Below are 26,678 nucleotides of genomic sequence, written 5' to 3' on the forward strand. Positions count from 1 at the left end.
ATTTTTTTTAAAGCAGCAGCAAGATAAGAGCATTAGAAGTAAGGATAAGACATGTTAACTTTTGGTGATATCAACTTCACGACCAGGTCTTTACATTCAAGATCGATACAGACTGTATTACTCTCACTTCTTATCTGTTACGCGGGGAGAAAAAACACAGACCACGATACATTTGTAACTAAATACGTGGTGTTTTAATTGATGACGCACTAACATTCGTCTGATTGTCGTTTTGCCGACCGGCCTTGAACACATCGTAACGTGCCCGTCTCACCTTGTGTCGTTAGCTTTCTAGCTTCTATCTCATACATCACACAAACTTGGTTGGCTTATTTTGGCTGTCTCTCAAATTGCGTACTTTTGCACTAACAGGCACTAGTTTGAGAGCCCCTTACCATGGCTGGACAACGAGGAGGAGGAGGACTCGAGTGCAGCAAGAGCAACTGGAGATGAGGAGTTTTTCAACCTGAAGACACAAACAGGTAGGACATTTTGGTTTGTTCTGTCGCTAAATGCTGTTGCACAGATGTTATTCCTCTGTACAATAATCTATCCAAAAAGATAAAATACATGAAGCATTCTAGTGGTGGTTCTCATAAATAAAATTTAGTGAAACTTGAGCACTTTTAGTCACACTTGCCACCGCTTACAGTAGTTTAACGTGGGAAGGTGCTAGAGTGTAGAGAGGACACATCCCTTAAAATACATGTGACTCAAAACAAATCTTTTTCACTGTAGGAAATGACCAAAAGACAACAATCATGTAAAACTCATTTTCCAACTACCTGTTTGATAAAATATTACCATATATATATATATATATATATATATATATATATATATATATATATATATATATATATATATATATATATATATATATATATATATATATAACTTTTTAACCTTAAAGTAACTCACTTTAACTTTAAATTCTATGTAGTAAATTCATGTCTTCAATGGTCATAGTTTGCATTATATATTCCTGTTACTTTTGTTGAAAGTCCAACTTGTTTCTGAGCTGTCAGTTTTTTTGTCCTTGAGTTTCTTCTTTGGTTATCAGAGAGATTGAGTGTGAACTTAACCATGTTAGCCTCCATCTTTTGACTCAGCTCTTGTGAATGCACTCTGTATGGGTCATTGTTAGCTGCATCTTCACCTTGGCTTGACATCTCTCACAGAGCTGGAATATAGGCAAAGTAGAATATTATTCTTGACCTACAGCAATTTGAGAACGGTCAATAGTATTCAATAGTTCCTTCTGTCTGTATCCAAACTTTCAAGGTCAAACTCTCTCTGTTTTTATCTCCACACAGTGCAGAGACTATATGTTCAGTTTGCTTCTTTTGATACCTCTACAGAAAAACCTCCAGGGAGAATATATGAGGCAGTCTAGGCACCAACATCCTAATAACTTCACTGAACATTACATCAAGCAACAACTTCAAAGTCAGCTTTATGGAGACACTGTTCCTCTGCTGTGTGTTGGACAGTTTTTCGCCCCCGTGTAGTCCATTTATTTCCAGTAATTGACACCAGGGATGCAGGGTTTAACCTGTTTCAGTATTTACCAGGCTAAAATGTTACAGTTATTAATCAGAATCAACAACACTTATTAATTGTCCTCACTGACAACAAGAAAGATGCCCATGCATTATGTTTAGAGTAACTTACAAGTAAAAACAAAGCAACTAGGGATGAGTCCTGATTTTTTGACTTGATTAATTATTCAAAAAAATAAAAATCAAATAGTTTATGCAACTATTATCTCATCCTTGAAACATATTTTTTATTACCCCTAATTGGAATGTGATGTAACACCCAGACAGGCATCTGAAAGCTGATTTCTTTCGAATGTTTTTTGTGTTTGAAATGCCCGTTCCTTTAAACTTACACCTGTTTGGGATTTTTCAGTGATTTGATCATGTCAGATATTCCCTTTGATTGACCTTCCATACCATCCACCCCCATCAAATTTTGATGTTGTTTTTCCGAAGGTAATTTAAGAGTTAGCACACTCGCATCTTGGTTACAGTTGCTGAAATGCATATCAAGCCATTCGATAATCACAGGCATCTTTTCAGTGATTGGTGGCTAATGTTTTCTTCTTTCATAGCTGCATGATGCAGTCATGATTCTTCTTCTTGTGATGTAATGTGATTAGCAAACAGATTCAGGTACGTACCAAGGTAAGGTATTTACCAGTACAGTTACGTAGAGCTGTGGTTTGAAATGAGACAACAAGCAAACGTTGCAAGTTTGTTCCATAGTTTAGTACCCAGCCTGGTGCACCGATGTATCTGTTGGCTAGCATGCTCTAAGACATGTTCTTAATGTGTAATGTTAGTGAATCCTAGTTGTTACGTAATGTGTCTGTAACTTGTAATCCTGGTTATGTCCTACCAGTGCTCATCTACCAACTCCAACCTCACCAAGCAGAGCTAATGTAACCTAGGCCTGTCACGATAACAAATTTTGCTAGACGATAATTTTCCAAAATATTATTGCCGATAAACGATATTATTGTCAATATTATTTTGATTTTTTTTTTCCATTTTTTCATTGATGTAATTATGATAAATGGGATAATAAAGTGAGTACACCATATCAAAAGCAAGAAACTTTAATTTCTTAAGAGTATTTAACTGTAATTAAAAGGTTAGGATCTTTTAAATAAAAGAAATTAAACAAAAAATATAATAAATTTAACAAACAAGAAAGAGAAAAAATACAATGAAAATGAAATGGACTCTCTTTTAGAAAAAAATACATGTCAATGAAAATAATTAATACTAATCAAAAACAATAAAACATAGACCCTGTCTCTAAAGAAAAAACGAAACTCCAAAAAAACAAAACAAACAAAAAAAACAAAAACTATAGCCTAAATAAAAGGGAGTTTAAACAGTTCCTGAATTGTTTGCAACATGTACTTTTTCCCTGTCAATCCGTACTGTCTGTCAAACATTTTTAACATTTCTGGCTTTCAACCATATTGAAGGGCTGCATTTCTTTGGCAATGTAGCTGTCTTTGAGTGCCCACCATTTGGCGCTCTGATTTCTATTTACTTTGCCGACCAAAAGCCTCAGTAAGAGCGGATTGTCAAAGAACAAGGCTCTGCTGCACCTCCCTCTTCTTCTTCGTCGCCACTATTTTCAAACAAATGCGACATATCAGCTCGTTGGTGTTCATGAGCTCACACTTTGTTCATTCTGATAAAAAACAAAATATTCCCACACTGGGACTGTGGCAGGCGGCTTAAGAACCGTATCTTTCGTGCCATCACTCACATTAGCGTGTGTTTCCTCCCTACCCCTCAGGACGCTCGCTTCAGCTCTCTCCGTGTGTACGCAAGAGCAGCCCCGTAGCAAAAGATGCCAAAGATCACATTTTTGACAGATGCTCACTCCGCTATAAATCAGCTGAATCCGCTATAGAACCTATGCACCCTGATGTTAGGAAAGATGGACGTAGTGAGCCATCTTCTAATTCAGCCTGTTTGATCGAAAGAGAGGAGGAAAACAAACATGCATGCACGTGTCAGTTTTTTGAGGCTGGCAAACTTAGCGAGGACGTTTTTATTTATCGTTCGGTTAATTGATTTATTGATTATCGTAACAGGCCTAAACCTTACTCTTCATTTGATTGATAGACTCATAAGTCTGAACTGACCACAGCAGAATAACTGCTGCATGTGGGTGTAGCCTGTGCTCTATAACTCCCTTGTTCAGCCCTCTTCTGCTTTTCTGTCCTTTTTCTGTCAGTAAGGCTCCTGTATCCACCATCACTACAAAATTAATCACAGAAGTTGTTTTCAGCAGCAGAAAAAACGCACATCTCATTTCTAACCTTCTTCAGCTGCAGTGCTGTTGTCATAGAGACTTAGACAAACCCCTGAATCAATCTGGTCCTGGTCGGGAAGCTAAGAAGTAGCATTTAAAAATGACCTTTATTGGGGCTGATAGTGTCATTTCAAAGTGAGGATTTTGACCAGGCGAAGGGAGAGTTTTGCAAGATCCCCAGCCCACTTAATTAAGATAATATTTGTAAAGTTATAAATATTCAAAGCTTCGAAAGTCATGACCTAACCCTGGTCTGATCATTTCAGTGTGTTTTCAAAAAGCTCCTAAAGGCATAAACATCGAAGATCTTTGGATAAGAATAGCGAATGAATTCAATCAGTCCCTTTGTTTCACTTGTGCACATTGTACCGGGTATACTTTGTGCATTCATCTACCAGTCTCACCCTGAATAGGCTTGCAGGCTGTGTAAATCTACTTTCTTTTATATTAACCACAGCACTCTGTAAGGGAGGGATTCAAACAGATTAGCATCCTGCTGGGCTGTCTAAATGAGAGAAGTCAGGGTTGACACGTAGGTCGGGACTAGTCGATGTCTGAGTGACTGCTGCATGGCTATTCATCCTGACAATGTCCTCCTCCCCTCGTGGACTGCTTTCAGCCCGAGTCAGCATGTCTTTGAAGAGCGCTGGTCCTAAAAAGCTTGTTGAGACACTAGAGAAATCAAGCTGAGGAGAACAGTCCCACAACATGTCTCACTCTGTTTGCCACAGCAAGACTGGTTTTATGAAATCACCCAGACAGCCAACACCTGTTAAAACAGTTCCCCTGTCATACTTTCCCAGAATCTCTTTTGTCATTTGTATGTGTAGAGCTTGAGGCTCTTAAAGTTAGATACAGTGGGAGTCTTGAAAGGGATATTTCAAGATTTTTTTTTGCCCCGAGAATGAATGATAAACACCTTTTATGCTTCTTTTCAAGTTCAGAGTCGGAGGATGTGAGCGCTAAAAAGCCTCTCGACAAATAAATTTCAATACACTCACCAGTGCAGGATTATAAAAGAGAAGAATGGTGGTCTTTAATGAGATGGGGATGAGATGCCACTGTATGGAGGTCAGCAAGATGTATTGACAAGAGGCTGAGGCGGCGGATGAACTAACTGCAGAAAGGCCATTTTGGATCAGAGTGCGGTGCCTGATGTGGACGCGATATGATGAAAATGCTTGAAAAAAGCAGCTTTGGGACATGAATGCCAATTTTAAGATCAATGAGGATGACTGTTATATATAAAGAGGGGGTGTTGGAATAGGATATATTGCAGCCATGCTTCACTGCAGGAATGTGCATCTTGGACAGGTTGACCTTTCATTTGGGGTTCAGGTAAGGCAACACATTCACCAGATTGCCTTGATGATTTTCAGTGCCTCAAAGTGTTTTTCTCTCAGGTGGCTCTTCACTGGACACTCTTGAGTAGAATTTTTCTGAACAAAAAGTGTCCTCTCTTAAAATGAATATAAATAGTGCAGTCTAAAATCCCACATTTGAGTATCGTACAGCATTTGTGAGGTATATAGCAAGAGTTATTGCTCGCTGATGTGCCAGGGCATTGATTACCATGCTTGGCCTTGGTAGCCTGTAATATTAATGGACTAACTTGTGAAGTAATTTAATGCAGAAATTACTTTGCATTTCTGCAGAGTGATTTCAAAGGTAAAACGCAGAGTGGGTGTTCGTGCCTCGGAGGCGAAGAAGATGGAGCTGAGACCGACCCAGGCTTAAGAGGATGTGTCTGCCATGTCACATTTGATTAATGGCACCACAGGCCTGCTCATCAAGAGGTAATAAAAGATGAGGGCATAAGTCAGGCCTCATCGTAGGGTTCTGGCAGGTGCCCAGGTCTTTAAGCACAGGCTTCACCTGGGTAGCCTGAACCCAAAGATCTATCTTCATCCGCTTTTTCTGTTGCTCTAGATCACACCAACAGTTGGGTGAATGTGTAGCCCTGTAAATCATTTGTAGGTTGTTAAAAAATCTGCTGCTACATGCCAGAAAAGGCAGCATTTCCAGTCTGTTTCTTTAAAAAATCATGGTTCCAACTCACCTTGCCCAAAATTAAGACAGTTTCACGACAAACTGGTTTCTTGGAATTAGGCATGGGTACCCTCACATCTGAAACAATGTCAAAGTCGTGCCATGGAGGGCCGAGAGGCTGCAGGTTTTATTCCAACCAGAACTCCACCAGGTGATTTCACTGATTACCTCGCCTTCAAGCAGAGAGCAGGGACTAATCAGAGAAATCAGCTGGTGGAGTTTTGGGTTTGGAACGAAAACCTGCAGCCTCTTGGCCCTCTATGGCACGACTTTGACACATGTGCGATACGGTATCGATGCCGGTATCGGTATTGGTACTCAATGGCACCAATTTTCAGTACTTTGTGTGTTTATGTGGTAAAACATATCAGTTAGTTTAATAATGAAATGTGAATTTTGTTTTAATTTAACAAATCTATTCTTCAATATATAATAAGAACCTATACATGGTACCTTTTGAATGTGATAGTGAATCGGTGCCCAGTGCCTTTGACAGAATTCAGTCAGTACCTATAATCTAGTCTACTAGAGTGTACATTTTTTGTTTGAGCCAAAGAAAAACAGCCTTTATATTACTACGACTGGGACATTTGCATTGTCAAAAGAACGGCAGCAATAACATATGTATTGTTTTTTTTTTTGTTTTTTTTGCATTTCTTCATCGATTACTCAATTATTTGCAGGAATAACTGATACAGAGCACAGATGGCCTTGTCAAAGGCCTAGGTCAAACTCCATGTGGTTCGCCTTTGCGTGGGTGGACTGGATCTGAATCCAGCCTGTGGCCTCTTTCCCGCATGTCATTTTCAAACTCACACTTTTCCTGCTCTATCCACTGTCCTTCTCCATTTTATTAAAGTAATAAAAAACTCCAAAATAATTTTAGATAATAATTATCACTTATAGAGTATTCATTTATTAAAATATCTATCTAATCTATTGATAATCGCTGCATCCCAAATAGACACCTCACAGTCATCTACAAAACACAAAACAGAGAACTTAGGGCAAATAATTCAGGTTTTCATTTAATTTTACTCCATATTATCTAACCCTAACCTTTCAAAGATGATTATTAGTTTAGCTAAAACAAAGCCAAATTCAGAGCAAAAACTGAAATCTAAGGAAGCGTTTATGCCTTATTTTTAGTACAAATTGTCGTATTAGACCCAATATGAGCTACATTCAACTGACAAGTCCATGCCAGAAAAGCAGCATCTCCAGTCTGTTTCTTCAAGAAATCATAGCTCCAACTCAGCTTGTACTTTGTCTAGAATTCCCAAGCATTAGAGAGTGCCGCCCGACATCTTCTCCGCCCAAAATGGACTGGCCGAGAAATGTGCTGTCACAGAACGTCATGTTAAGAAATGACAAATCCTTCAGGACAGTCTTAGAAAAAGAAAAAATATCCAGTCAGAGGAAATCTCTCTGTGGCTCTAAAACCAGCTGCCTCCAAGAACTTGATAGTAGAGTGCTGTGACTGAAAAACAGAATGAAAAATGCCAAGAAACGGAGCTGTTATTCAGCTGAACGCTTTGAAAATCAACAGCTGAATCCCTAGCTGTTTCCAACTTGGGCCACAAAATTCAACAGCTTATTTTATTCCTCTAACACAGACACTACTTTATTTTCCTGGCTGCTTTTTGTTCTTTAAATAATGTTTACTAAAACGTGTCAATACATGTAAGTGTTATGCACATTTTGACAAGTCTTCCAATGAAGCTTGGCCTTTCTATTAGCATTCTGGGATGCCTCTTGTTCTGTGTATGTTAAACATCTCTGGAGCCAGTCGAATGTAAATGTGATGCTCGCACAGGGAATGATCTTTAAACAAATATTCCATACTGTCAAACAGAAGAGAGGAGCTGCTGGAGACTATGCTAATGACTAATGAGATAGTAGCTGAATATAGATACAAACCTCCTGAATTATACAGTGACTCCATTCCCAGTCTAACCGTGGTGGTTTGTTGGGGTGTTTGCTGAACAAACCACTGCTCTTAATTGGATCTCCAGGCAGAGTGGATGCTGCAGTGGTTTGAGGCTTCCTGTTGCACTCTTTGTCAAACAACACCACATTTTGTTCCATGTATTCTTGGTAACATCAACCATGGAGATGTCAGTAAATCCACAAAACAATTGTTTAGACTTTGTTTAGACAAAATAGTTTATTTTAAGGCTAACTGCAAACTTGATAAGGTCATTGCATAAGGTTTTCTTTACTAGTTCATGACATATTAAAAGGGGTGAGCCTCCATCATCAAAGTCTGCCCAAAGCTCTGCTCCTGACAGGCCTCTAGAGAGCTGGCCAATCAGAAGGAAGGGGGATTGGGGAACAGGAACCCTTAAAAACACAGAATAAAAAAACTAAGTGTTTTAAACACAGGCTGAAATAAATGTTCTCTAAAATACCAGTGTGGGATTTTTTGAGCTATAAATCATGTAGAGCTACAGGGGCACCAGAGGGACACTTTAAAGCCTAAAAAGAAAACACCATACCCCCTCTTTAAAGTCATTTTGTTTCATGACCAGTTAAAAAATCTTAACAGGAGCTTTTAGTCTCACCAGATATTGAACCTTTGAACAATTTTTTGTGCAAAGCCAAGGTTTTTTTTTTGTCAGTGTGGGATATCCTTCCATTGAAATAAATGGAGGGAGACTTGACTTGCTCTTTGTACTTTGTGTTCAGACTGTATTGTCTTTATTGTATTTAAAAGTGAATCCCATAAGATTTCAGTGGGTGTGAGTATGTCTTCTCCCTCTGTTTAATAAAATACAGTCAGATCCTCTATACATACCAGTGAGTATTTTACAACCCACTATCATCAAACTACATTTTCCTGTAAGCTATGCAATACGGGGAGATTCTGCAATGAATCATGTTTTAAATTTCCTTTGCGTGGCAGACCAGCGATAGTAATGGTTGATATTGAGCTACAGAGAGATCAACCCTGAAGATATGTTGAAATTGACTCCTTGCCAGACTCTCTTTTTTATATCTGGCCTTCCAGCATCTGACTTAAGGAGAAATCTTCTCATGTTTTACCCTAATAAATAAACTTTTTTTAATCCAACCCCCAAATGTTTGCTCACACTCGCCTTATCAATTTCCTTGAGACATATTGGCATTTTTGGCTTTTTTTGCGAATCAATGTCAGTTTGTCTAATTGTCGCTGGCATATCAAAGTGTCAGTCATCCCTCTAAAGGTCAAATGAAGTCAGGTTGGGTGTCCAACAGATAACGATAGCATCAGTTTTCAATAAGCAGGTTGAAAATGTAAGAAAACAAGTCTAGTTGGGATGTTTTAAAGCTGGTGTGTGAAACATTTAACCTGGGGATGAAGTGAACTAAAAGTAATGCTGATATGGCCTTTTTGTTATCTTAAAAAAACAATAAGACCATCATTTTTATGATGACACACCTGTGGGGTCATGCTCAGGAAACTTACTTAAATGGACTTTGTGAATTTTATTTTATAAATTGATACTGCCTAATGTTTTTAAGTCCTGAAAGATGGTCAAGTTTTAACTTCAAACACTATTTCTGTTTGTCCCACTTCAACCTGGTTTATACATCTGCACAAAATCTACACTGTAGCCAGCAACATAGATATATGTAACATATAATAACCTTGAAGGTTTACTCTTATCATAAACATAAGGATACCATAAGAAGAGAAGGCTGATGAAATCAGAAGCTCTAAACTCAAAAAGAGGAAAATGAAGGAGGTGGCCATACTTAATACTTAATAAGGCACAACAACGTAAATGAGGTTTTCAAAAATATTGTTTGTATTGTATTGTATTATAAGGAAAAATAAAATGAAAAGAACAAAACACATAAAAAAATCTATCAGACAATTTCTTTCCAGTGAGTTCACTTCACTTTTCCAAATCCAGTAATTAACAAAAAAAAAATCTCAAAATTAGTATTGGTCTTCTCAACTCATTTCTCTCAAGTGATCTGTAATTATGATTGTGGAATCAAAGTCCATAGTAATTTTTTTTAAAGTTTTGTTTTCTCCTCCAGAGATACATTAGTCCAAAAGGCTAGAAACTAGTCTCTTTCAAAAGAAAAGCTTATCTGGCAGGGTCATTGATATACAAAAAGACTGTTTGTCTTCATTATCGCTCCACACCAGAAAAGTAACTCAAAACATGGCCAAGTCCAATTGAAATCTATATTTAATACATTGTCTCATTTATCTGGCACTACTCAGCTACATATAAGTTCAGTTACTCCTCATATCATCCTATAAGCTCAGTTGGCACACTTAGTTTCTGAGTATAGGTTCAATTACTCCACATGTCATCTAGAAGCTTCAGCTTCTCAGGAACTCTGACTTTTTGGTCTAGCTATGAGATGCACTGTCTTATGCACACACTTCCTGATTCATGCCAAATCCAGGAATGTAATTGGTTAACACCCTTGTCGCAAGAGATCTACAAATAACACAAGATCTAATGTAAAACTCAAGAGAGAATGAATGAGAATCAAATAACTGGCAATCTACCACAACTCTACCACAACTCAACCCCACTATGCACATTCATCTTTACAATGAAATAAGTGACCTGGGTTACATGGACATAGCCTTTTTGTGACACAGGAGCCTACTCATACGTAACTATGGCAGAAACAACACAGACAGAAAGCCTTGTGATTGGCTCCCTAGGCAGGAGCATTTTAATGTACCTATGAAATTTTCTGAATCCCTTTTCAAAACTTGTACATTTGCAGAGCATTTAATATCCCCTGACAGCAACTCTTGATACATTTTAGTAATTTCCTACTACATGTATCAGCCTCAATATAACACAATACCCTCAAATTTCCCGTAAAAAGCATGAAAAAATACAGATTAGGCCAGAAACAGCTGTTCAGTATGTACTGCTCAAAACTGCGTCGACACTCTAGAGTAGGGTCAACGCAGAAGTAAAACCGGGCTTTACAAAGGATGCCAGATATGACATCAAGCACAAGTTACTTAAATGGGAATTCATTCAAGCAATATGCAAACTCAACTTAATTAATAGAAAAAAAGGGAAAACTCTTTATCATAAAAAATGACCATGCAGAGGAATCTGTGAATATTCCATATTCAGCTTAGCTTTTTTTCTGTTTTAATGAAAAAATGAACAGCTTTTGCTCATGTTAAACATAGTCTAAGTGCCATAATGGAAATAATAAGGTATTTTATTACAGTCTTATTTTTCCCAGTTAAGCAGGCATGTGGCCCCTGAAATAGTGAAAAAGGCCTCAATGAGTCCTTTCCTGCATTTGCCTTAAAAACAGGCCCACAAGGATTTCTATGTAGGCACCTGCTGGTCAAAAGATTTCTAAGCTCGAAAGTCAATTGTAGCTGAAGCCAGCACTGCAGCCTTTTCAAATAAAATCACAACAGGGAGCGAGATTGATATGCTCTCTTTCATCCAATTGATTGTAATGGGGTGCTGTCAGAATGACTTCATGTCAAGTTGTCACTCCAGGCTCCTCTCAGTCAAACTGAGGCATGTGTGCTGAAACAAAGCATTCTTTTCAGCCTGTAGAAGTCTTCAATCAGGAGTTAAAGACAAACAGGAACCCAAAGTGATCAGATAATTTGTATTTGAGTTCGAAAAACAGAGTAATCGAGCACCAACCACCTACTTTGCATTGGGCAATTTTTCAGCTTTATCTGTTTCCCAGTCTAATCTAAAAGCTTGCTCCATTTCCCAGTGGTAGGAAGCATGAGTAGTCCAACTGCACATGAGTGGGCTCCCTCATGGATTCAAACCCAGAACCGACTGGCTGTGATGTGGCAGTGTGAGTGACCACACTGCTGTGCTGCTTTGCAGGGCCTACTTGTTCATGTTTACCCACCCCTCCAGTGAATAATTGTAATTCAAAAGCATCCTCTGATGGTAGGAGGCTTAAATATTGTAGCTCCATATGGGGAGACTTCTACTGGAACGTAAACCCAGAAACTGTTCTGCTGTGTGATGTAGCAATTCAAACAACAACACTTTGTGCTTCCTTGTGATGCTTCTATGTCCAGGTTTACCTATGTTTTATTTCGTTTTGGTAATTGGAGTATGGCTCTAATCTTAGTGGGGAGAAACCAGAACACTTGAAGTTGGTGTCCCCCTAGGATTTTAACTTGGATCCTGGCTGTTTTTATGCCCCAGTGCGAGCCACCACACAGAGCTCTACTGTAAGAGGTAGATAACTCATAAGGTCTTTTGTTAATTCAGAAGTGAGTCAACATGTTTTTCACCATTGTGAGAGCAAGGTTGTCCATACGGTGTGAGTCACTACCATCAGGTACTTTGAAATCTGTTGGACTAATTCTGCAAAGATTATTTTTCTTACTTTTTGCAGTCATAAATTGGTGCAAAAGAAAAAGATTATACCAAGCAAAAAGTACAGTTCTATTTAAGGTCCCAGTCCCACCTTCCCTTACAGTAATGCATACTGCACATTGTGGTTACCTTTACTGTTTATGTAATGCCTTTTGATATAAAAATTGCCTGCTTAGTTTTATTTATTTATTCATTTGTTTCATGTTTTTCCAGAAACTTAAAATCATCTTTAGAATGTTAACTGTCACATTGTATCAAATTTCATGCCAATTTTTAAGTCAGGATGTACTGATCCAATGCTGGTATCTGGTTTCATTTCATCACAGTCTCAAAAAGTTAGATTCAAGTGACACATTTTAACAGATCTGTTCATTCATCTACTCATCAACACCAGTAAGTTGCTGCATTTTTTGGTTGTCAGAGCTAAGTTAGCATGAAGGAAGATAATTACATGGGCTCAGCAGTTTGGAGGTATTTAATGTAAGGTTTGGCAACATCTCTGAAGACGCTTTTACTATATCCAAGCCTTATCTGCAGCTGAGATTGAGGGTTAAATCATAAATAGCATTACTGTTACTCCATTTTTGTTTACAAAGGTAGAAAAGTCTAAAGTCGCCATAACACAATTCTCAGTGTCATCAGCATATTAAGGAATTGGACAAGTTAAATTCATACTGGTATCCCAAAGCCCAGGTATCCGTCTCAGTGCTGGAACTTTAAATGGACGGGAGCAACCTATGTGCCTAATTGCAGAGATATTCATTTATTTCTTGTCTCTCTCCATCATAGTAAGTTTATAAAAGTGTGGAGATCTCTTTGTGTGAAGATATGGCACTTAGGACTTAAAAAACTTTTCATACTTTTAATGTTTCAAGCTCCACTCTTTAGAAATGTAAAACTTTAACTCAAAGCCGTTCAAGTTTTGAAGATTTAATGATTAATACAGTGGAGGACTTTCACACTCTCATATAGATGTCAATTAAATCGAAGACTGAATATTTTTTCAGTTTCTCTCTTGCTCCGTCTATTTTTTTTTTTTTTTTTACCAAAGAGATTCCAACTTAATTTAAATGCCATTATATTCAGCTACTCCTGTTTGCACTTGTAAAAATTACAAGTTATGGGACTTATTGTCTGAACTGAGGGCTTTTTCTTTCTTGCAACTTCAAAAGGCTGTCCATCCCACACAGGCATTTGGTATTTGGATAATTAGCCTCCTTGTCAGAAAAGTGTCGGTTTGCCTCGGAGCCGTGTCAGGTCAGCAGTTAGCTCTGCTGCTTTGCTATAGAAAGGTCCCTGGTTTGCCCTCAATATTACCAGTGTTTCTGTTAGTGCTGAAATAACTACTCGCCTAGGCGCTACTTTGATAATTGAAGTTGGTGGATTTAACTTCCTGCTCAGAGGACCACACTGCCAACACAGGTGTTTGGCTAATTAGCTCTATCCTCAGAAAACCTTCAGCTTATTAAAAAGCAGTTTCCCCTAAAAGAGATTCAAACTCTGCCTACATCCCACCCAGAGGTCCTCAGTTTAAATCTATCTCAGACAAAGATTCACGTTGATTTGCAGAATTACTTTACTGACACCTTTGAAACTGATGGGTTCCTGACAGAGGAAGATTTTTAACAGTTTTAACTCTCTGGTGTGTCTCAATGCTCTGCAATTCAGTATAATTAATCGTTGTGGATTCTTCATTCTGAGAAGGTTCATTCGCAGTTAAAATGAGCGGTTGCATCAATTAGAAAGTTATGAACTCAACATTTTCATGATGCCATCTCTATTTTTTCATTTAAAGGGGACATATCATGCTTGTTTCTCCTTTTCACTATGCCAGACTAGGATGCCTGTAAAGAATTTCTGCCCTCAATACAAGTCATTTAGTTCCTCCATTGCCCCACAACAGTGTTCTCAATATCCTCATTTTAGGCCATTCTGAAGATCTTGTTGAAACGCTCTGTTTCGAGAATAACCTCCAGTAACCTGGCAACGTCACAGCCCTTTGTGCTCTGATTGGTCAGTTCTATCAGAGGGACGGAGGGGGTAGAGCCAGGGGGCGGTTTTTGCAGCATGGCAGTATTTACAAAATCGCCACATTGAATGGAGCAGACCGAGCGAGTTTGCTGTTTGCCAAAACTTCACCGTAAGGCATTGATAGCACTAATAAAATGGCAGAGTGTAGGATATGTCCTTTTGTATTGGACCCTAAGTCAGACCTGGACGTTTCTGCTGCTCAGGAGGAAGAAAATCCACCTCGACACAGATCATCTCAGGACGCTTCAGTGTGGTGAGTCAAACCGGTACTGTAACATGTATAGTTTATGCGTATATACTAGGCTCTTGGTGGGTGTATCCCTCTGTGGCGGTTGTGTGACTAACTGACTTCACAGAGGAGGAGCTGCTTTATCAGATTACTCCAATAAAAAGAAAGGATCCTCGTGTCGTCGAAATCTCAAAGCCAAATGTCAATGACCTATTTTCAGAGGCATCAAATCTCTTTCTAGGATATCAGAAAAAATACAATATCTCATTTTTTGGAAATTCAGGGGGTGTAAGGTCTTGTTTTCAACTTTATTATTTTATATGTTAAAGAATTTTCAGGGATCTTGACACTTGAAGAAGAAGACTCAGGAGACTCAGATGGCTTAAGTTGAAATAGTTTATATAGCTCGATCGAGGAGAATACGACAGACAGTACACATGGTGCCCAGTGTAATGCAAAGTCAGTTCTAACAGACCAGTCCGTGTGCGCAGTATTTAGTATTCTTGAGATTGGGATTGTTATGTCTATCTATCAGAAAGGGGGTTCAGCTTAGCTTGGGAACTCAATGTGAGAAACAGCGTTCAAGGAGACACTAACGTGTGAATCGGATCCAACCCAGACTAAGAAAAACACTGTCTCTGTGTGCAGATAACTTAAAGGCAAATACAGGTATTATTGGGACACATATAGAGACAATTTAGAGAATTAACTAAGGGAAGGCATAAAGCAATATGAAAATACCACCACATTATATGCAAGTGTTAAATCACAGATCAGCATGATATGTCCCCTTTAAGCCAACATGCCATCAACCTTTGTAGTTACGCAACAAACAGACACACGGCAAAAATGATATTTATTTGGAGTTTTGTTTGGGTCTACCTGGGGACTTTAATTCAAATAATCACTCATTTTTAGCTCTGTGTTTGTTCCTCACCAACTCCTGCGTTAATAGTTTTAACTTTATCTAATTGCTAATTTTGCTCAAATTTGGCTCTTTGATGTGTGTTAATGCACTGACTTTCAGCTACAACAAGCTGCTTTGCTTTAATTTGATTGCTGCGAGTCATTTTTTGGATTGTTGTGAGTTGTCATTTTGAGAAAGTTTCAGTCATGAAAAGCTTGTTAACTCAACTTTACTCTGTTTGGTCTCCGCCATCTCCCTCCACCAAAAATCTTTCACGCTTTAGAAACTAAATACTCATTAGCTAGTTGCTAATTATCTTTCTACTGTTTTGTGTTTATCCTGGACTGAGTGCTGCACTGAAAAAAAAGTTTAGTCAAGACCATGTGCATGTGTTGAAATCCAAGGCAGGGAGAGCAGCAGCAGCAAAGAGCCCCATTTATAAAACAGAGCAAGCATCATTGACATTACAACACTGGTAAAATCAGACACAGCAGTGACGGCTCATTTTGCTATAGGCTAATTGGATGCGTAGATGTTATTAGCTGTTAGCTTATAGGGGCTGGCCTCAAGAGCACCTGATTGTGGGTAGAGCTTGACTTCTTAGCTCGCTTGAAGTAATGCTTTGGTTGATTTTTCCTGCTCTAAGCCTTTTATCTCTGAGTGCTGACAGTAAACCTGGGTCAGAAGCTAAACAAAAGATCAACAATGAGCTTGAGTCCACTCTACGACTGGTTCTAGCCTGGGGGAGCTTGATGACCCCTTTTAAAACATCACTCTACTCCCACATTGCCATATAATACCTTGTTATTATAGATCTGTCTATTTTAGCTGCTTTAAACACATTACACTCCGTAGATAGGTCTAGACCTATCCGTCTGCACCGACCAGATGCCCCTTCAAACATCAAGCAGTCGGGGATTTGCTTAAGAGGCGAAGCAGAATGTGCTAACTGCTGTGAAAATGAAAGCAAACAATCCCCAGTTGTAATGCTTCTCAGTGTCTGCTCCCTAAAAGACCTCCTAAATGATGGAGCCTTTTAGTGGAATCAGATTTAGACCTAATTGGATGACGGCTGAGTTTAGACTCCCTCAGGACACTGATGCACATACATGGTGTGGAAAAAATGTCAACACATTACAGTATAATGCCATACCAGGCAGTAACACACCAACAAATATAACTGATTTAAATTTTATTGCTACTGTTGTGTGGTGAGATGTTGATTTAGGGTGGTAAATTATTGAGACATAGCTTGTGGTGTTTTTGATTCACCAGCGAGGGTCCTTCAATCAGTGTGGGCCTGCAGTTTCACTTTACCGGGGCTGTGTTTGGTACTTGGTGCATGGAATGATTCTGAAGTAGTGAAAAACAACAACATTTGTTGGAGTATAACAAAGAACAAAAAACAAAACTCTCCGGCGATTGGACAATCAGTTTCAAAACTCTACCATCAAGTTAACCTTTAAATCATGAGAAAAATCTGGAATCACTTGGTAATATTTTAAAACAATAGAGTCAGAATATGATTTTTTTTCTTCTCACTCTTTGGGCAATTAGACTTTATCTTTCATGGCAGATACTTTAGCTCCTTTAAACTTGCCTCTTTATGACTGTTACACCTCTGCTATGCCTCCTCATCACAATAGATTTTAACAATACATAATACTGAGGTGAAATCCTCCCACTGCTGAACTGGGATTAGAGGAAGTAACAGAGGTGACACACAGCGGCTGTGAAATATCAGAGCAGGCAGGACACAACAGGACGTCTGTGTGTGTGTAAGTCTGATCTGTTTGTTTGCACATCATGCTTTAGCCAAATCTTAAAGTTACAGTGTGTAGAAATTGTAGACACTGTACTATATAAACAAAGACTACACAACCTCACCCGTCTGTTTTGAATTCAGGGTTCTGAAGCCCATACCCAAAGCTTCAAAAATAATGAGTTACTAAAATGAACCCAGGTTACAGTTTGTGCTAACAGAGAAACAATCTTTTTTAAAACATTTTTTAGGAACCAGGCAAATTTGTTTATTTTTTCTGTAAAGATAGGCTTTTTTTGGCTTGGTGTGTTTATGGTTTCCTGGTGCTTCTGAAGCCTGCCCCGAGAGGACACATGATAAACTGCAGCTTCTAGCAGTTCTCTTTTGGTTTCTTATTTTTGATTGGAGTTTGCTGCTCAGTTGAAATGGGAGATATTTAGAGACATTAAGTATTCTGATCAAGGTTGAAATGCTCCCTTGCTTTAGCCACTTGTTGGTGGCTGTCCAGAAGTGATTGTGGCCTCCAAATTCTTTTACAGCAACACCCACTCTTGTTTATTCTTCATTCCTATTCAACTGAGAGGCCACTCATTACATACAAAAACACAGCTGTGACTAGTTTATCCCTTTCCAAAAAAAATGGTGCAAGATGGCGGCCTCCATATACATAGGGGGGCCTGCTCTGTATGTAGTAATAAAATCCTTACTTATTAACATTGCATTCCTACCAGTCTGTTCTGCTAAATGCTGCTAAATACTTCTCACTGTACTTTTAATTTCACACATTAGGACACCAGTATTACACCATTGTGTGGCTTGATGTATGACTACAAAGGCATAATGATGGCAGAACTTCATTACAGTGCAGAATGGAGCAGAATCTCAATGGGCCCAGAAAGCTAACAGGAAAAGCACAGGTGTGACTGAACACATCAGAAATGTTAAGCTCTTAAAGAAGCCAGTTTTCCATGCAAGAAGTAATTCATGTTCCAGCTACGTTTATGCATCTTATCGGCTGTGGTGACGTTCTAAATCTGCATGCCTGCATTTTCTCAGTACCTGCTCTCCTAGGATACTGTATGTCATTGAGCTCTGAGGTTCATTACAAATCTTGAAGCTCTAACTCATCATTTCTCCCTGTGTGCTCCAGTTGGCGGGCCTGCCTTGTCCAGCCATAGACAGAAACATAAGACAAGTCCTAACCTTGCTTCCCTCTTATTTATGTTGTTCTGTTCATTTTAAAATACTGGAAGGTACAGTCTTTGCTCTGTGACCCATTACCAAGGCTTTTACTGTTTTTATTATTTATCCCCAGTCTGTTTCTTAAGTGTCTTGATATACTATTTTTTAAAGATATGTAGCACCTGCACTTTGAATCTCCTGCTGCAGCAAACTAAATGCATCAGGTGCATCACTATAGATTAGAATATGGTGGAAATTTCATTTATTTCAGTAATTTCAGAGTGAAAGTCACACGTAAAATAGATTCAATACACAGTGAAATCTTCAAGCATTCACTTATTTTATTTGAGAAGATAACAGCTTACAATAAGTGAAAACCCCAAATCTAGAATCACATAATTAAGAACACAGTGTTTTCCCAAGTGCAGGTGAGTGAGTGTTGCATCTTTACAGAGAAGTCATTGGGAGATGTTTCTTGTGGTGGTTTTTCCAGCTCTCTGTCCACTGTACAGAATGTGCTTGTCTGAAGGCGCACATGTGATTGTGTCTATGAAGGCATTGGGTGCACGGAACAGTGCGAAGAGAAATGTGAACGCAGCGATGTATGAATGACATCCCGTCACGTACATTAGATGAATAACATAAGGCTAGTCTGTTGATATATGAGAGAGGTAACTTTAAATCACTTCCACTGTGATCTGGCGCTGTATGGAAAATAAGATTAACTTGACTTCCGGGGGCCGGGCAGCTCCCCCTGTACAATGGGAGAGGAAACACTGGGATATCACATAGGACCAATAAAAGGGGTTTTAAGTACAGAAGTGTGTGCCTTCTGAAAAAAATGTTAATTTAAATGAAATCACGGTGGTTGGGCCTCTTTTGCCTGATTTACTAAATGAATACCATGTGGCATGGAGGGGATCAGTCTTTGGCACTGCTGAGGTCATTTAACAGCTTTTGGTTCTTTTGGCGCTGTGGGCAGGTGTCACGACCTGTTTGAAAAAGAAATCAGCATCTCCATAAAGCTTTTCAGCAGAAGGGGGTATGAAGTGCTCTAAATTTCCCTGGTAAACTGTTGTGTTGACTCTAGACTTGAGAACACACAGTGGACCAACAGCAGCAGACAAACCATCAGTGACTGTGGATTTCAAGCAAAATTGGATTCTGTGCTTTTCCTCTCTTTCTCCAGACTCTGGGTTCTTCATTCCCCAGTGGAAAAGAAAAATGGCTTTGTTTGAAAAGAGGACTTTTTACCAACTGAGCAATAGTCCAGTTCTTTTCCTCTTTGGTCCATAAAAGACTCTTTTGATGTTGTCTCTGGTTCAGGAGAGGCTTGATGCGAGGAATGTGACAGTTGTAGCCAAATTCCATGAGACATCTGTGCATGGTGTCCCTCAAGGTTGCAGTTATCCCTGTTGCTTGTTCATCTTTTTTATCACAAGTTTCCTTTTACTCAACTTTCTAGTTATCTGCTTGGCTGCAGCTCTTTGAACATCCAGCTTAACCCTCCTTGTGGAGGGTGTCAATGAGTGTCTTCTGTTAGCAGTCTGCCCCATGTTTGTGTCCTCTACTGAATCAGACTGAGACCTAAAGGCTCAGGAAACCTTTGAAGGTGTTTTCATTGAATTAGCTGATTCAAGGGTAGTAATTTAATGTCTGAGGATGCTTTCATGGCATTCTGTTACCTGACCCCCAGTGTTCTGAATAACTTTCTTAAAGAATGACACAAAGAGAGAAACTGTTTTATAACCAAGATTTTCTCTTTCAACGAGGCTTTCCTGGAAACTTCAATTTTATTCTTTTTTAAAACAGACATCCCAGTACACTGTGCCACTAAAACAAGCTGGCACATCACACACAGCAGGGCTCATTAAGCATAAAACCAAAATGGCAAGCAGCCATAATGTGAACTGTGAATAATGATTACAACTATTCTTTCCATGATGTGAAATAATTCCCACTCAAAACAAAGAAAAACACGACCTAGTTTCCAACAGGATGAAACGGAGCATTTGAGGTGAAAGTTGTTCGAGACATACATCAGTTTAAATCAAAATGCTAACCCAATTAGCGTGGGGAGAATGTGTTTTTTTTCTGTGAAAGACTCTCAACTTATATGGACTCTGGAGTGAAATGGAAACACTAATAGCAGCTTCTGCTCTCACTCAGAGCCTGAACCACTGGAAGCCTTTAAAGGGTCTCCATCTGAGACATGTCCTGCTGCTTTCCCAGAAGGAAGATTCAGGCTGTATCGCCTGTCAGTGGCTTCAAACGGCAGCAAAGACAGAAGCAGTGTGACTTGTGGCACCCATATCTCCACGTAACACGCAGCACAAGAAATTAAAATAAGATACTCTCAGGGTGATGCTTTTTGCTCCTCGGCAGGGAGCTGGGGTGTTAGATAACACTTCACTTTTCATACAGGTACAAAACAGATGAAGCATCGTTAAGAGCTGTCACTAATTTGTTTTTGTCTGCATAATATAGAGGTGATGTGGGGATAGCAAACTCATCTGACTGTCTCAAAAAATGAACCGTGAATTCATTCATTTTCCTTTAAGCACTGCTCAGGGATTCTATGCAATATTTGATAATGGCATAGCTGGAGTGCTGCTCGAGATGTGTAATCAGTCCTGAGTTTTCATCCAAGGGACATGTTGACCCATATTTGTGCGTAATTGTGTGGCACAAAGCACAGAATTCTGTGTTTTGTAAAGGCTGCTCTGCAGGGAGAAAAGAAGAAAAGGGAAAACAGACCAAAGAGATTTAAAAAGAAACAAAGGCACAGACTCACACTCTGCCATTACCTCACTAAGCTGCTTTTTTGGAAAGTAATGATGCAGTTCAAATAGCCAACTTTTAAAACCCATAGTAGAACAGTGAAGACTTTGAAGTATCACACTTTCCTCTTTCCTTGCTGGCACTTGTTTTGCTTCCTAACACCATTGACGGGGCATCAGGAGGGGGAGGAGGAGGAGGAGGAAGGGCATCTGACTAGGCGCTGTTGCAGTCCATCGACTGTTTTCTTCTGAGGGAAAGGTCAGAGGATACAGTACGACGGGACACCTGCTGAAGGTAATCATTAATAAACCTGCTGTCCTGTCAGCGGCCCCCGGCTCTACCAGATGTGATTCTCCTAAAAAGAGGGAAATGTGGAAGGGAGGAACCTCATGTCATTACAACCGTGTTGGTTACATGTGAGCCCATAGTGAGAAACTGGATGCAACAGAGATTCTTCTCTACCCAGGAAGGTTTCTAATTTAAAGGTTACCAAGACAACCCTCTCTCATACACTAGAAGATTTCCAAGGACAGCCGCTAATGTTTGAAACCAGGTTCTGTAGCTGTTCAAATAGCATCGCAGACGACAGAGGGAAAGAGAAAGGATAAAGTTTTATTTATCTCTTGGGAAAGAGTGGCAGAAAGGACTGAAAATGATATAATGTATATGTAATACCAATGAGACAGAACTCTACAAAAGAAAGAGAAGTACAAGGCATAAACTTTTAGTAGCACTGAATGCAAATTTTAAGCTCCCAATAATTTTTGTGGTTTGACTCATCTGATGCAATCCCATAAAATGCAACAGGAGGTATTGTATACTTTTTCAAAGCTTATATTGTCCGTCTGGTATCCATGTATTAGCTTTACATGATTTACAGCAAAAAAAAAAAAAAAAAAAAAATTCTGTTAATGGTGTTTTAAGAATCTTGTATTTCGTGCTGCTGTGAAGGCTGCTGTCTTTTTGAGGCTCCCCACTCTCCAACCCCCCTTCCTTTCTTCCTTCTGATTGGCCAACCCTCTGAAGGCCTGTTGGCAGAGCTTTTAGCAGTCCTCGGTGTTTGAGGCCTGTTCCTTCAATGTCAAGAACCTGTCTGGAGGTCTAAGTGTCATGACCTCATCAATTTAGCAAGCCTTGTGTGAATCTCGTAGAAATGTCGTTTTTTTTTCAAACTTTTTTAACGACAAAGATGATGGGGTTTAACGATCTACACAAGTTTAGTATGAACATCCATAATTGTAGCTTTAAGTCCATGTTTTGAATACAGATAAGCACAATACCCCTCTTTTTAAAGTGAAAAATAAACTGTTTATTTCTGGCTTGCAAGTACCATCTAATTTTTGTAAGTTTTCAGTTATACAAAACAAATGTCAGTAGGTGTCAATTTATCCTTGATAGCAATCCACAATTGGCTTACTTGCAATACCTGTTACAACTGGTACACTGTTGCATTTAAATTTGTGATGTCTTGTACTGTCACACTATCAAACAACATCACTGGCCAGGTGGTGGTTGAATGTCAATATGAGCTGTTGTCTAGCAGCAGGTGAAAGGTTGTCAGGTTATTGGCAGCATTTCACATGCTAACATCTAGCACATTTGGTGCTTTGACTTCAGTTCACTGGCTAACTGCAGGAATAAATGCCTTCATTCCTGAGCTGTATCAAGCTGTAATGTAACCTGGGTAAAGGTTCATTGCGTTCGATAGCTGTTGTCCAGTCAGTGGTAATGGGTTGAGAAGGTTATTTAAAAATACAGATTAGCAGCAATTTATCTAAGACTTAGTTTCTAGCTCCGTGGCCCTGCCTAACCTCTTCTTTTGTGTTCTCCTGTCCCTACACTTCAATTGCAGCTTCATGCAAATAAGTCTCCTGTCCTGCAGAGGAGAAAAGGTGGGAAACCAAATTGGATCGAATGTAATTCAGTTCACCTAGCAGAGAATGAATCAATAATGCTGAGAAATGGCTTTCAAAGGACTGAGTGCCCACCTTGGGTAAGAGCTTTCTTCTGTTTACGGCTCAACCTGGGCCTGCCTGCTTATGTATTTTACGACAGGTTAATCAAGAATCACGGTACCTGCTGCTTCCTCCCTGACATCTCTTCTTGTGATATTCACAGTGCAGCACTTCAGAAAAACGTCGCCTTGTTTGCATTCTCCAGTGTGATAGGTCAGCTTGAATGGGTTTTTCATTGACTGCAGATTTGCATTCTCATCTTTGTGTAATGCATTCAAAGGATATAGCTGAGTAAACAATTTGGTATAGTTTGTATTTATTCTCAGGGCCCATCAAGCTCCCTACAAGACACAGTGATTGTACTTGTACACTTGAGCAGATGCTTTGTACAGTTCTGCATATACACTCAAAATGAAACTTTGCTAGAGGAGTTTTCTCTCGTACTCTTTTCGCCAGTCTTACATGCACACATAATTACAAATGGCACAGAGAGTACACTGCATACAAATTACTACACAGACACACTGAATGAATTTATCTTCATTTCGACTCTTTTTGCGATTGAATCAAGACAAATAACTGGTCAGTACTATCTTTTCATCCGGTAATTACAACATAATTTTCCAGTTCTAATTAACTTGAATTATTTATATTGAAATGCTGCATTTATAAGAGTACAAATGTAAGTACTCATGCTGCAATTCACCAGAAGCACTTGGTAGTGTTCAGATATCAGTGATCTTGAAAGACCTTGGAGTCAATAGAAAGCATAAAATGTTTGTTGTAACACCAAAAACAGTTAATTTTATATATATGCAGTACTTATTCCAGATTCATACACACTGTAAGTTGTTATACGTTATGTTTTTCTCATAAATGAAACATGCCATAAATGAAAGCATTGTTTGCTTTCTCTGCTCTAAATTACTGTTGTCCAATTGTCAGACTGGCTATGGTGACTAGGCCAATGGTAGTCATAGCCATGTAGCTAAGGTAAGCTCCAACATTAGCTTTGGCTACATTGGAACAGATAGGCCAATATCAAACAATTTCACTTTAATTGTAAAAGACTTGCACTCATCCCAACAACAGAACAACAAGACAAAATGTATACATCCCTTGACTAAATGGTGCAATGTTGTGCTATACTGTCAGTAAAGACATACAGGAAATATATTCACATTATGATATATACCATAGGGATTGGCATAAGCTGCAGTTGAACCACCAGTGGCTTACCACCTGCTGCTGTTGTAGGAACCTGGATAAACAGAAAGGAATGGCAAAAGCCATTGATGTAGGAATGAGCATAAACAACTGGGACTTTCATAAGCTGTTGGGCCACTGGTGGCATACCATGTGCCACTTTTTGATCCCAGCATTACTCCTTTATATGCCACATGTGCCACTTTTTGATCTCAGTGTTACACCTGTTGTGGGTGGAGTGATGGATGGAGTGATGGATGGGGTACACAAGGATTTATCAGGGATTGGGGCATTAACCAGTTGGAAGCTTGGGGAGCTGTTGATACTGCAAAGCACCTTTTTAAAGCTAAGGGTTTCCATCTTTTTGTACACCACATAGAAGATCGATGGCCTTCCATTTCATACCTTGTTTTTCCAAACTTATTTATCATAAGAGCCCTCAAGATAAAACTCTGAGGAGCGCCTGCCAAGCTGCTGTACCAAAAAGAGAAATATTGGAAAATGGTGAGGCTTTAGGGCCAAACTGCCAAACAACATTAGAATGTGTGGGCACTGACTCTCAATATGATTTGATATGTGATACCACGAAACAATAGTATCCCATTACTGTGAAATCAGTATAAAGGAATCATGTAATAATACATCAAAATATCTGATTAACTGAGAAACTGAGGATTTGTTCTTTGGTAGTACACTTCTAAAGAATCACTTTCTCAGTTCAGCATTTTTTCTGATCACAAGTAAAGTTTACAGCGCTGGTCCAAAAAGACTAAGCCCCGATATCCAGGAGCAGTACAGTTTTATAACAGTCATTGTTACGCCTATACAGAGGTCTAGTTTGACTAAATACCCGAGAGTAATTGGCCTACAAACATGATATCAGTGAGATGTTAACAGAGATGTTAAAGGTTAACACAGACTCACAAGCTGAGGACAGGAGCTGTCCGTCTATTTGTCACATAAATATACATCAACCCTTAGACTGTACAAGAACACAACATAAGACTAGAGGGGCCGTGTAAGAAATGGTTTTAGAGTAAAACGCTTGTGTTTCGGCTTCGCGTTAACACAGAAACAGCGTTTTAGCATACGTAAAATGCAATTTTTGAGAGTGGATTTTTTTCTGAAATACTGCTGCAACTATCATTGTGTAAACAGTAAGCCTTCGTTTTCAGCGGAAACGCTGATGTCATGCCCCATGTTGGACAAGCACTTGCAACAGTACAACCGCACCATTGTTACATTGGTTGTGGACGACCATGTTGTGCTTGTGCTGTTCAATCTGCTAAATCCGCTGACTGTCTTTCAACAAAATGTGCATCTGTTGCTCCACTTCTGCACTTAGTTTTCACCAGTACACCAGATGACCCGCCCAACCCTACTTTAGTTGAGATCTACAAAAAGTAGCTTCTCGACAAGACAGTTATACTGCCACCTACATGCCTGGCATGCTTACTACAGCCTTTTCAGTCCCTCAGTGTTTCTGTGCCAACGCAGATTTTTCATTGCATGTAGCGTTTTTTTGGATGAAACGTTTTCGTGTAAATGGGGCCTGAGTAAAGTTATCAAAATTTATTACAGAATAGAGAAATGCTATACCAAATACAAAGAGCTAGAATTACTCATTGCAGTTCGATTTAATTTGAGATAGATTGAACAATGTTTTTAGTCCCTGTTTTTAGTCAATTTTAACCTGTATGACTGTACCTGTGGCAGCTTAAGTCAAATTAAATGTGATTTCAGTCACTGAGGCTAATGTACTACTAAGTGGTAAATTTCTGATTTGTTTCTGTATTTAAGATTGAACAATGGAAAAGAAGCAACCAGGTTTAAAACCCAAAATTTAAAGCCACTGCATTGTGGTACTATTTCATCACAATGTTTTCCCTAACCAAAAAGCTGACATTTAATAACCCAGACTAACAATATATAAGCAGAGCAGTCTGCCACTGGCATCATACCTTTCAAATATGCTTTGATCTCCTGTCTTGAACAATGATGGGCACCTGAGAACCCTGCAAAAAGCAGGTGCACCTCAGGCCGAGCCTTTTTCTCATTATACAGTAAGCTCCAGACATTAGTTTGCCATCTACCCGGCAAAGCTACGTCAAACAGGGACCCATTAGCCTACCATTAGCATTTTGTTTGAACAGGTCCTGCCAGTGTCTCTCAGCTTGATTTCGAAGAAAGAGAGACGGGGCTGAGGGAGCAGAAGGGAAGAACGCAGACGAGACAGGGTGATGATATACTGAGCGAGGGAAATTTAGCTTTTCATCTCGTGACAGACACAATTCAGAAAAGAAAGAGAGGGGAAAGCAAAGTTGAGGGAATGGAGGAGCTGAACGACGGAGAGCTGGTGATACAGAAAGTGCAGCATGTTGCTAGAGGGATC

At 39.2% G+C, this 26,678-nt stretch overlaps 1 protein-coding gene across 1 annotated transcript in view; it reads left to right on the forward strand.

Moving 5' to 3' along the window:
- Positions 1-279: 279 nt before the first annotated feature.
- The window catches only part of brinp1 (bone morphogenetic protein/retinoic acid inducible neural-specific 1), a 278,377-nt gene continuing 251,978 nt past the window's right edge, over positions 280-26,678 (forward strand). The window contains exon 1 of the mRNA XM_074690229.1: positions 280-482. The gene's annotated coding sequence lies outside the window, so the exon portion shown is untranslated. The remainder of the gene's footprint in view (positions 483-26,678) is intronic.

The sequence above is a fragment of the Halichoeres trimaculatus genome, unplaced genomic scaffold, assembly GCF_033239565.1.
Source record: "Halichoeres trimaculatus isolate MK-OKI-2021-1 unplaced genomic scaffold, fHalTri1.1 fHalTri1_scaffold_16, whole genome shotgun sequence".
Lineage (NCBI taxonomy): Eukaryota > Metazoa > Chordata > Actinopteri > Labriformes > Labridae > Halichoeres > Halichoeres trimaculatus.